This window comes from Synchiropus splendidus, chromosome 6 (genome assembly GCF_027744825.2).
Source record: "Synchiropus splendidus isolate RoL2022-P1 chromosome 6, RoL_Sspl_1.0, whole genome shotgun sequence".
Lineage (NCBI taxonomy): Eukaryota > Metazoa > Chordata > Actinopteri > Syngnathiformes > Callionymidae > Synchiropus > Synchiropus splendidus.
The window spans coordinates 27,134,011-27,147,105 of record NC_071339.1 but is presented as its reverse complement, the minus strand read 5'-3'; the positions used below and the strand labels follow the sequence as shown (position 1 = coordinate 27,147,105).

The window sequence follows — 13,095 nt, the reverse complement described above, 5'->3', positions numbered from 1 at the left end:
AATGGCGTGCCTCCGGTCACGTGACTGATAGAGCCCAAAACATGGCGGACACCCGTTCTAGTTTTGATTTAAATTGTGAGATTTTAAAACAATTATAAGCTATTGTTGCTTTTTGATCACATTTCTAGCGACAAATGTACGCCTTACTTTCATTTTTTTCGCTCGTTTCATGTATATGACGCTTCGTTTTTTTTCGTTTTGACCCAGATTCTCTCGTAGGTGTCAATTCAATGGTATTATTGTACAGCTGGCCAGTAATTCCGCAGCCAATTGTTGTAATCACATGTAACAATTTTTAAATATTATGTCATGAAAATGATAACATTTATTATCCGACTGGGGAAGGAAGTGGATGGCAGGAACTGACGTCACGGACCGAATACGTTATTTATTTATCATTTGTATCGAATACATTTCTACGCCAAATAGTATTATCGGATATTTAAAATCGTATCAACTGCATATAAAGTCTTTTGGCAAGAAAGGAAGTTCCGTCATTTATTCGTTTTGCTGACTCACGTTTCGTTCTCCGTCACAGACGTCAGCTGAAACGCAAGCGGACCATTTCAAACCTCCCAAGCCGTAGTTTCTATTTTTCATTCTGTTTAAATATGTACACGTGTTGTGGACGCCGACGTTTCTTTGGAGACGTGAATTTATGCTTTGGATGAATAATTAAATTATACAAACACGTCGGACTTTGACGTCATCAGTGGTCGACCAAAACAAAAACATGGCGGAAAGTCATTCGGCTGGACTTCGGTAGAAATTTCTCTTCTTTTTTGTTTATCATCCTTTCGTCTGTTTAGAGTCTGTCAGTGATTTTGTAGAATTGCAATACTGCGTTCGCTGTTGGTACTGTAGAAGCTTATTTTGTTCTCCGGGAGTTGCCAGGGTTAGTTAGTTGGCAGGGGGGGTTATGTTGGACTGCGCGGGGTTTTGGGTCGTGTCTAAAGACTGAAGGCACGAATAATGTTGTTATCTTGCTGCACCAACGAACTTGGACCTTATTGACTGCTGTCCGGGCGGATTTACCAAATATAACCCTCTGCTACAATACTACGGACACCAAAGACACAAAGCTGAATGATTTTGACGTGAGTTATGTATTTATTCTATTTCTTAATATTTGGTTTTTTTTGTTTTTTTTGATAACCTTTCTCCATGTCGATGGTTGTTAATATGGGGGTAACTTATCCGGTTTCCATTTCTTTTCTTTTCTTCTTGCTGATTTGCATAGTCACGTCCACTGTGTTTAAAATCAAGTGGCCACTGATAAATTGGTATTCAGGCTGAACTCACTCAACTGAGGAGCATCATGGATGACGATGATGCCTTATTTCTTGCTGATTTGCTGTTGGAGGAATGCAAGGTAGGCATTTAATGCTCTCATGATCTGTCCTGAGACTTTATAACAATATGTAATATTGTGTATTTGGTGACGCTAACATTTTCCATTATCTTTATTTTAAGAATACTCAACCTAAAGAATCCTCAGAAGTGTCTGGACCGGACAAATTTACATTTGTTTGGGTTGAGGAGGACGAGGAAGGGAATCCTCTCCCAAAGGGGAGGAGAACAGGGAAGAAGCGGGTAAAGAGTTCATCCTCAGGTGATTTTTGTTCACTATCTTTATGATCTCTATTGCCTGTCTTTGGCTGACTACATTGGTTATGTATTATTATAGAACTAATGTCAGTCAACTGCTTCAGTATTTGATTGATTTGTCACGGTTGTGGGGCTAACTATTTGACACGACACTGTCCTAGTGAGGACATTTCGCTGAATACAGGACATAATGTCACATCACAATGTTTACATGGTTGAGTAGTCAGTATAAGTGGTTTACTGTAATGTGGTTAAGTGGTTAAATTAATTTCAGAGTCCTGCTTAATGTTAGTAATTTGTTTTGGATGTTTGTTGTTGTTTAAGGTGAGAGACAATGGTCAATTGTCAATTGGGTCAATGAGTCCTCACAAAGTCCTCACAAAACATAATTATGTGTGTGAGTTACAAAACTCTACTGAAAACAATGATGTCAAAATATTGGCTAAAGGGAGACGTCTTGAAATAGTTAAAGAAGCCACTTTGACCAGAGGGGAAATCCTTCTTTCAACATGAGGTCTTGACTTGGACCCTATCTTTCAGCGTTTCCATCCACAATTCCATGGTTTTACATAATAGATCATCCATGATAGAGGGATTCTACAGGCCACTGCCACCAACCACTCACATCAGTGAAGAGAAGGGAGGAAAATTCTCCTTCCATGGAAGAGGTCTGTACTGAGATAATATATGCCATATATATTGTTATTGTTGCAATAATATATATATATATATATATATATATATATATATATATATATATATATATATATATATATATATATATATATATATATATATATATATATATATATATATATTTTAAAACCTCTTTTTAATTATGTTTGTCTCCTTTCTTCCCAGAGTGCATTTTGCTAGTAATGCATCCATGCTGTGACTGCTGCTCTGGGCGTACAACCTTTTCTGCAGGAAAGCAAGTAATTCTGATTGGAATGAATGGTGAGTTCCTTGTGTATGAATTATATTTTCTATTTTCTGTTCTAAAATTTTGTTATGTACATATTTTAGGTCGATACAATGTGTCCCTCCCAACTGTCAGCTGCTCCTGCGGGAAAGCTTTGGATGTCGGTATTAGTGAGCTGATTGAAAGTGGCTACTGGCCAGCTACAGTCCATTTTGAGACGCTGTACACAGTGGATTTGTTCGCTACATACGAAGATCTCAAGATTACTGCACCAGGAATGTCAAGCTTTCGTTGGTATGCTTGAGCAGCGCACAAAACTCTTTGGTCGGGTTAGTACATCATTGGACTAATTGCCTGCAGAATTGAAAGAGTTTTAGATGTATTTATATGCTTGATTTTCCTTTTACAGTGTGGTAAAATATGTGGCGACACCATGCAAAAATCATTCCTGGAATGGTCGTACGCAAAATTTGAAGTTGAGAGGCTGTCTGAAGTCGCTCAGTTTCGGTGCCCAGCCTGCACACCCTCAATGTTAGCTGTCTCAGTGGATGGGAAACTGAACTTGAAAAAAACATTGAAGGACTGTATCTCAGCATTAAGCAGCGGAAATATCAGCTGTATCGTCAGGCTGGTAAGAACAGAACGAAAGAAAACAAGTTTTTGATAATAATGTGTGGCTGAGCACATATTCAGTATTTTCTGTTTAATATTCTAGATGGCAACAAGAGAAGACATCTGCTTAGAAAAAAGATTTCAGTGGAAAAGAGATCCTTAGAAGATGCCATCACAAAATACAATGCTGTTGTGCCGGAAACTGGCAAACTCCCTTCTCCCAACGAGCTCCTGGCTGAGGAAAACTATTCCTGGCCTTGGGAATGTAAGTACATCTAGGATGTGTTCAGTTGTCTTCATATCTATAGGCTATTTTTAATTACATTGTAAAGGCTTTAGATGAAACAATTACAGGTTTGACCGAGGTTGCTGTGATTGGATCAGACAAGCTCCAGAGAGAACTTCCTTTTTACTTTTGAAAACTGAAAGAGACACTCTTCTATATAATTCTGTCCCATGGGAGAAATTGCCTGGTGTCATTAGGAGGAGATTATGCAGTGTAATAGAACCCACCTTTGAAAGTACACAGACACTGCGGGAAGTAGTTCACCACTATTTATAAAAAATGTATATGATGATTTGCAGGTCATGGTGATATGTTAAAGAAAAAAAAGGTCTTCGACAAGGTAATGCTGCTGAAACGACTGAAGGAAGAGGAGGTCATTGTTGTCCGTGAAGTCAAGCAGCACTGGGAGTACATGAGGAATATGGCTGGAAATATTCAAGAGATTTCCTCCCAGCTTTCAGAAGGGATCACTCAGCAAAGTAAGTACAGTTCTATTTGCTACATGTGCTGATATACTAGGTTAGTAGTCTAATTTATTGTAATATCACTGTCAGGCGGCACAGAAGCATTGACTGGGAGAGGACGTGAGGGGCTACTCTGTCTGCTGAAGAGAAGACTGTCAGCAATTCAAGCTCAGCAGGGTGCAGCTCGCTCAACGTACCAACATGTTTTGGGATCGCAAGCCTTGTCTCTCGATGATTCCTCCACTGATGATGAAGAACCCCATGATAGCAGCTCCTCCACCGAAGATGAAGAACACTAGCATTGTAGCTCCTCTTCTGAACTTTGACCTCCCTCATTAAAAAATGAGGAAAACTGTTGTAATTACCTGGCCTGCAGTATGAATGTGAAATGTTAAAATAAACTGTCCTGCAATTGACTCTTTTTCTGAGTTATGTACTATTACTATTTTGAAGTAGATGCTGATGCTTTTTATGTAAATTATGAATTATTAATTTGAGATTTGTTGGTAGGGCAGTGAAATACGGCTTTTCATGCAGCCTCAATAAAGTCAATTAACAGGCTATGTTCACTCACTTCACTGACTTTCTTTTGCCACTAAAATTGTCTGTACAATGCTCATGTATGTTATTCAATCATGTGCAAGTACATATAGGAACTTAGTAAAACCAAAGCAGTACGATGAATGAGACTGCTGTTTTGTTGCAGGAATAATGAGTCAAATGGTATGAGCAGGTGTTGCAATGCATTATTACTTATTTCTGAATGTTATTAGGGTTAGAACTAGGGGTTTCCATGGCCCCTGGTCACCTAAATGGGTAAGGTCATCAGTAAATGCTTCTCATCGAAGTTAGCTTAGAACAGGTAGAAATATCATAACCTGGATTACATCCTGAATACTGCTGACAAAGGCACTAAGAGTACACAAGTCACAGATCCTACTTTTGAGTTAAAGGAAGAGTTCAATAATTTTAACCCGAGAAGACATCTTATTATTTAACATCTGGATGTGCCACCGTATCTTTCTGACTACGTCTGGATAGGAAGGGAAGTCATCTCATTTATCTCTGAGTTCATGTCTGAATGAAAAGGGCCAACAGGCGTCATGTATTTGTTAGGCATCACTATGTTTGTTGAGCTTGTTGGCGCCCTTTTGATGGGAGGATCTGACAATTGCTGAGATGGGAATTTTCTTCTACTCTCCCCGACTTGGGAAGGCAACTGGGCATGGTGGAAAGGGGCAAAAAAACAATTAAACCATTAAACAATGAAAGACAAACACAGAGTAGCAAGTTTGGTGACAAATTTGAAAGATTCAGCCATGTGTACTAACTGACATGAAACAATGGTCTATCAGTGTTGCCAATGTTGTATGGTCTGGAAACAGTGGCACTGAGGAAAAAACAGGAGGCAGAGCTGGAGGTAGCAGAGATGAAGATGCTGAGCTTCTCTCTGGGAGTGAGCAGGATGGATAGGATCAGGAAGCAGTAGATCAGAGGGACAGCACATGCCAGGTGTTTTGGAGACAAAGTCAGAGAGGCTAGATGGAGATGGTTTGGACATGTGCAGAGGAGAGGGAGCCAGTACATTGGTAGGAAGATGTTGAGGTTGGAACTGCCAGGCAGAAGGTGGAGAGGAAGGCCAAAGAGGAGATTGATGGAGATGGTGAAGGAGGACATGAGGTTTGTAGGTTTGAGAGAAGAGGAAGCAGAGGACAGGGTGAGATGGAGGAGGATGATCCACCACTGAAGGGAGAAACCCAAAGAGAGAGAAGAAGAAGACGTAATCGCATATTGTGTCTCTCTAATTTGGTTATATTTGTCAAGCTTTAAAACAAGAGAAAGCCACACCAAAGAAGATAGCTGGAATATCTCCTTTGCATAGCACGTACACAATTGACACACAAATTCCTTTCTCACCTATCTTTGAAATATGGGCCACACTGGCACCTTCTCACTAAATGTAGTTTACTCAAGTCTGACAATTTATCTATTGATCTTCCAGTCTTGAGGTTTTCAACCAATATAGAAGACAACATTTGCATCTTTCATAGGATGTGCCAAGGCTCAGGGCATTGGCTGTATTAGCCCATCAGGTGACTCATTTGGAGATACTAGATGATTATTGTATGAATGAATATTAAGACATTCATGTTTCAAGCTCATAATATTTAATATATTTGAAAAGACATAATACTTCATTTGCTCATGAGCAAAAAACGCATGAAAACAAGCTATTGATGACAGAGAACCTATACAACGAGATTTAAAGCAAACATTTATTTGAGTGTGATTCCCTCGTTTAAGGTGTTGACACTATACGTTTTGAAAATGTAAAGTTATGTTACGTTTTAAGGTGATGTTTTATTTTTTATTTTTTTTATTTTACATTACGAACAGTAGAAATGAAGGAATTGTGGGTAAAAGCCCATCGTGTGCGCGCGTAGACTGCTGGGAGGAAGAAGTTTCATGCGACGAACGTGCTCTAAATATTGAAAGGTAAGAAATTATCACGCAAGGGGTCATATATGGCGAAATATATGAAGTGTTTGCCATCATTTCGGGCAACCATCGCTTCCATGTTTGTAACTGTCAAATTCGCGGTTTACAGTGGATGCTGTAACCGCAATACTCCGCGGTAACATAAAGAAGAACAAACGTTGTCATTGCAGTACTCTACAAGTGATTGTTTACATTACATTATGGCTAAAAAACTTCATTTTCACCTGAAAGGGATTAGGTCGTATGTACGTGTGTGTGGCAAAAATGATATGTGGATCATACATGGTACAAACGTTTTGTTTTTTTCCAGTTCGAGATGCCACACGGATCCACTAATAAGCACTGCAATAACTGCATGTTATTGCAGTGGCTTGCAAGACCTGCAAAATTTGCCAAGCAGAGCAGCCCAGGCGACAGAGGCTGGCAAAACGACTGAAAAGTTTTGAAAAAAAAAAAAAGAGGAGTGGTTGAAAAACCAAAAAAAAACCCCAACACCGCCTCACGTGTGATGGACGAGGCACAAATGCTGGTATGTTTGACATCAGTAATTGTATTTTTCAAATTTATGGCTTAACATATGGCGATTTCATTTTTTTTTTCAGCTGGAAAAACTGCACACTTTGGGCCACAGAGCTGTGGTGTTTGTAGCTCGGCCAGGCAAGAAACCTGGCACTTGGTCCAGTCAGGTGGTCCACTCCAAGTGGCATCTGACTGACCATGCCAGCAAGTGCCTGGACCGGATGAAGGACCTATATATGGCGGTTGTTAGAGGTAAGTTTGTTAATGTATTTGCATCTTCAGGCACATGTAATAATGGACCGGATTCAGATCAGGCCATCATTCATTATTAGCCCTTTTTTGACTTCATTAGTCACCAGCAACCTCTTTCCCTCATATAACTGCATATAAATGTTTTTATATATAGTGGAACAATACACCACATTAGCATCTGCTCCAGAGTCTAACCACAGTTCTGTGGTGGAGGATTGTTGGTCCCTGCAAAGCTTTCTGACCATTTTACCTTGTTGTCTCACTGTTATTTCCCTGCTCTGACACATCTTTCCCACAGTGCCAGTAGCTGTAGAATGTTCCTCAGTGTAGACAAAAACAGCTGAAAGCAACAAGATCCAAAGTTGTGCTTTAGAATTATACACAATTTTAATTTATCTGAGAGCTTTTTTGATGTTGAATTCTGGAAAATAATTTTAAAGTTTATGTGGTGTAAATCAGTCTTTTAAGGCTGAGTATCTCTGGAAGATTAGAAATTTCTGTGTGTGTATATACAAAAATCTCACTCTGATCATATTGTCTATCTGTTCCACAAAGGTTGGACAGATATGCAGCCATCAACCTCCTCCACCATCCATCCGTCCACAACCTCTGTCAGCCAGCCATCAACCTCCTCCACCATCCATCCGTCCACAACCTCTGCCAGCCAGCCATCAACCTCCTCCAAAAGAGCCTCCACAGGCCCTCTGAGTATGTAGTAATTAGATCTTGATAAGATCTGAGACATGTCTGCAATCCAACTACCAGAATATCTGTTTTGGTTCATAAATTATTTGTAGACATTATAATATTTAGGTGAAAGACTTTTTATAGTTCAGGTTGCTATGACAAAGTCTGACATGTCAGAGATTAGCATGTTATGACATGGTTTATTTGCACGAGATGCGTCATTGGTTTTTGATCGTTAGTCTATTGGATGTTATATGTAATAAAATATTGTGGGAATTATTCTGTACAAACAGTTATATTTATCCTCAACAGGTTTACCTCCAAGAAAAAGCACCAGAAGGAAGACAGAAGATGGATCGAAAGGTTCTTACATATTATACATCATACATTGCCTTGCAAAGATGTAAAAAGTGATGTTATAAAACCATAAGACTTGAAATACAAATATGAAATTAGACACAAAACAAAGAAATTAGAATTATGACCACACAAACTAAAAATTATTTTAATATCCCTACATCAAAGTGTTGCCATTCTTAAATCCAATGCACACAGTCCACTGTTGCTGACATAAGTCTAGTGACTGCCCTGGCCTCTAAACATGATGTATCTCATAAAGGCAATACAATGCAAGATTGTGCAGTGCCTTAAAACTATTACATACAGAAATATCACATGCAGCTGTAAATGATTTTATTTGTACTTTCTTAATATTTTAGTGAATGTTCATTGCAGTATATATATTTGCCTGAAGACGTAGTGGGCACATCTGATGGTAATTTTTCACCACAAACACCACACCTTGCTCACTTGTGTGTTACAAACTGAAGACCACCAAGGATCATTGTTCTTTACCTTGCAGTGATTAAATCTTTTTTTTCTTTCTTTTGCAGTGGAAAGATATTCCAACTTGAGTGGGTACGGATGGAAGAAACCAAAAAATAACAATGTTAATAATAATAAATACATCTGCAAAAGTGTGATCTTGATGTTGTCATGCAATTCATACATGCGTACAAGGAGATGAATATAATGAATAAATAATTTGACCCTGAAGTAGAATGAAATTGTCATAACAGAACTGAAATCCTTTATTTCAATTTCCTCTGATCCATTAAAATATTAAAAAAGAGATGTACATGCCGGATGTGACGCCATCATCCCGCGGCAGGCAGGACATCCTGCTATGTTTTCGTTCTGGTCGACCACTGATGATGACGTCAAAGTCCGACGTGTTTGTACAATTTAATTATTCATCCAAAGCATAAATTCACGTCGCCGAAGAAACGTCGGCGTCCACAACACGTGTACATATTTAAACAGAATGAAAAATAGAAACTACGGCTTGGGAGGTTTGGAATGGTCCGCCTGCGTTTCAGCTGACGTCTGTGACGGAGAACGAAGCATGAGTCAGCAAAACGAATAAATCACGGAACTTCCTTTCTTGCCAAAAGACTTTATATGCAGTTGACACGATTTTAAATATCCGATAATACTATTATGCGTAGAAATGAATTCGATACAAATGATAAATAAATAACGTATTCGGTCCGTGAAGCCACTCCCTTCCCCAGTTGGATAATAAATATTATATCATTTCATGACGTAATATTTAAAAATTAAAGAGTACATTGCATGTGATTACAACTCTGCTTACAACAGCTTTTAATTATTTTAAAATCCCGGCGTCGTTAAAAATTGGCTGCGGAATTACTGGCCAGCTGTACAATAATACATTGAATTGAGACCTACGAGAGAATCTGGGTCAAAACGAAAAAAACGAAGCGTCAAATGCATGAAACGAGCGAAAAAAATGAAAGTAAGGCGTACATTTGTCGCTAGAAATGTGATCAAAATGCAACAAAAGCTTTTCATTGTTTTAAAATCTCAGAATTTAAAGCAAAACTAGAACGGGTGTCTGCCATGCTTTGTGTTCTATCAGTCACGTGACCAGAGGCACGCCATTCACAAATTCATTGAGAAATGACTCGTACGAGAGAAACGATTTTTGAGGCAAAGTCGTCAAATTGTAACGGTATGCCAAGTGGACAAACGTAGTTATTGCACGTTTTTCAGTGCGAGCAGATAACAACCCCAATATAGAATATATTTGTTGCTAGAAATGCGATCAAAAGTCAACAAAAGCTTTTGTTTTAAAATCTCACAATTTAGAGCGAAATAGAACGGATGTCCACCATGTTTTGTGTTCAGACAGGAGAGCAGGCTGTCAGTCACGTGACCGGAGGCACGCCCTTCATAAAGCCATTGACAAATGAAACGTAAGAGTGAAACGATTTTTGAGGCAAATTCGTAAAATCATTACGGTATGCCAAGTGGACAAACGTCGTTATTGCACGTTTTTCAGCGCGAGCAGATAACCACCGTAATAATACATTTTAATGGGGAATCACAAAACAATCTCACTCCAAACGAAAGAAACTAAGCATCATTTACATAAAACGAGCACATAATATTACAATGTAGGATATATTTGTTGCTAGAAATGCGATCAAAAGCCAATAAAGTTATTTAAAAACTCCGCAATTTGGAGCGTATTTATGGCCAGCAGGGTAAACGTTACAATACTACAATTTAACAGGGAATCACAAAACAATCTCGGTCCAAACGCAAGAAAATAAACGTTATTTACATAAAAGGAGCACATAATATTATAATGTAGGATGTATTTGTCGCTAGAAATGCGATCAAATTCCAATAAAGTCATTTAAAACCCCGCATTTTAGAGCGTATTTATGGCCAGCAGGGCAAACGTCACACTACTACGTTTTAATAGGGAAGCACAAAAGAATCTCGGTCCAAACGAAAGAAAATAAGCGTTATTTACATAAACGACCACATATTATTATAATGTAGGATATATTTGTTGCTAGAAGTGCGATCAAAAGCCAATAAAGTCATTTAAAACCCCGCATTTTGGAGTGGATTTATGGCCAGCAGGGCAAACGTCACAATACTACGATTTCAGTGAGCACCACTAAAGAACCTGGGTCAAAACGATAAAACGAAGCGCCATAAACATACACCGATCGGAAAATATGAAAATAAAGTGTACATTTGTCGCTAGAAATGTGATCAAAACTCAACAAAAGCATTTAATTGTTTTAAAATTTCGCAATTTAGAGCAAAAATAGAACGGATGTCCGCCATGTTTTATGTTCAGACAGGGGAGAAAGCTGTCAGTCACGTGACCAGAGGAACGCCCTTCACGAAGCCATTGAGAAATTAAATGTACCTGGGATACGTTTTTTAAGGGAAATTCGTCAAAGCACTACGTTTTCATGAAGTGGACAAACGTTGTTATTGCACGTTTTTTTGTGAGACTGGGTTGAAAAATGACACCGATGGAAGTAACTAAAGAAAATACTCTGCAATTTTTACATTAGACCATCGAAAGATCTGCAGAAGGCAAAATTTAAGGAGGGCGATCATGTTAGGATATCAAAACTACGAGGTGTATTTGACAAAAAGTATGAGCAGAGTTTTACAGATGAGATATTTACGATAACTGAATGTATTCATCGCACCCCGCCTGTGTATAAATTGAAAGATTTCGACGGCGAGACCATCCAGGGGTCATTTTATGATCAAGAATTACAAAAAGTACAACTCGTAAAGGATAAAGTATTTCACGTTGAAAAGATTCTCATGGAACGCTGCGTTAAAGGAGAGAGGCAGGTCTTTGTCCAGTGGAAGAACTGGCCTGAAAAATTCAACAGCTGGGTAAAAGCTTCGGATATAAAAAATATATAAGAAGATCCTTCTTTACACCAGGCATCATATCACCATGTACGACTCAAAGAACGCAGGCTTCTATGTGACTTTACCATCAAACGCCAGCGCAAATGTTTTTAAAGACAACTCCATTGGTACTTTCCGCGTTGATTTAGCACAACATATCGATTTAAACGGAAAATGGGAGGTCGCTTTGACGGAGATTACATACCCTCACACGTGGCATAATATTCCAGAGGATACAGCATCATTTTCCTGGAAACCGAACCATAGAGTACTTGATTCCAACACAAACACGGCTGCCCCTAGAGGATCAGATTCGGAGGCTAACACAACACGACGGTATAAAGATGAATTTCATAGAGCCATGGCTCGTCTTAGGGCTCCAGATCCCGATGCCAGCGCCTCTGCTCAGAGGAAAAAAGACGAATCACGAGGGGTTGATCGACATTTCAAAACGGCGGGAACAGATATTTCCAAACTGAAGTTTAAGGGAGGATATTACAGCTCTATTAATCAGATTACAGCCGAGTTGGAGCAAACCTTTAAAAAAACCAATAACGACATACGCTTCCTGTTTAACAGTGCACGGCAAAAAATTGATCTTCAAGGAGACGGGCAGAACCTAGTGCTTTTTAACTCGCCTTTGGCTTACATGCTAGGTGTAGAGCCTGGTAATTGGATAAATTTTTGCGACTACAGAGCGCCCCATCCAGTTGATTTAAAAGTGGGGTTTTACCATCTCTACTGTTACAGCGACGTTGTAAGACCGCAGCTTGTAGGGGATGCATATGCACCGCTTTTAAGAACTGTGGAAATCAAGGGTAGCTACTCAGATATAATCACACAACATTTTAACCCTGCTTACTATTTACCGGTGGCCAAGAACCATATTGAAAATATTCAGATACAAATTAAATCGAATCTTAACAAACCCGTCAATTTTACCTTTGGAAAGGTCGTGGTGACTCTATACTTTAGACCTGTTACTTGAGAGGATATTATATAACCCTTGTATCGTCATGTGGAAATTCATTCACCATCACAACGCCGGAGAGAGATAACCAGTCTTTGCAGGCCAAGTCGTAAACAAACACAATGGTTCATGCAGGCTTAAGAGACGACCCTCACAGATTTGTACAATATTATGAAAAACAGGTGGGCGGAGATCTACCCGGTTTCTACGGTGCCCCTGTTATGTACGAACGTGGCATCGGTTCCCTCTTCTCGAAAATGTTTTGGTTTGATTCACCGCTCTTGAAAAGAGGTATTGCCATCGCGAAACAAAATCTCAAATCAGCGGTGGGTAACATAGCTACGGATATGTTCACCCGTACCTTGAGAGGAATGAGCGATCAACAGAGACAGAAAGGGTCAGGAGGTACAGCCGTCTTATCGCGGAGGACAAAGAGACGCCCTCCAGGACGATGTGTAACACAGAGCTCTAATAAACGTACAAACAAAAAAAGAAAGAAGTCTGTTGACAGAAGCAA

General features: G+C 39.2%; 2 long non-coding RNA genes across 3 annotated transcripts; both read left to right on the top strand.

Annotated features, from left to right (window-relative positions):
* Positions 1-524: 524 nt before the first annotated feature.
* LOC128760801 (uncharacterized) lies at positions 525-4,461 on the top strand. 2 transcript variants are annotated; one of them, XR_008414868.1, is made up of 10 exons: positions 529-1,097; positions 1,241-1,372; positions 1,474-1,612; positions 2,149-2,276; positions 2,470-2,565; positions 2,635-2,859; positions 2,940-3,161; positions 3,246-3,407; positions 3,728-3,907; positions 3,983-4,459. It is a non-coding gene; the product is annotated as an uncharacterized LOC128760801 (long non-coding RNA). The 2 variants fall into 2 exon arrangements; XR_008414867.1 differs by having other exon boundaries at positions 525-1,097; positions 1,474-2,276; positions 3,983-4,461.
* Positions 4,462-7,028: 2,567 nt separating this feature from the next.
* LOC128761175 (uncharacterized) lies at positions 7,029-8,811 on the top strand. Its single transcript, XR_008414919.1, has 4 exons — positions 7,029-7,162; positions 7,718-7,870; positions 8,162-8,212; positions 8,743-8,811. It is a non-coding gene; the product is annotated as an uncharacterized LOC128761175 (long non-coding RNA).
* The last annotated feature ends 4,284 nt before the right edge of the window (positions 8,812-13,095 follow it).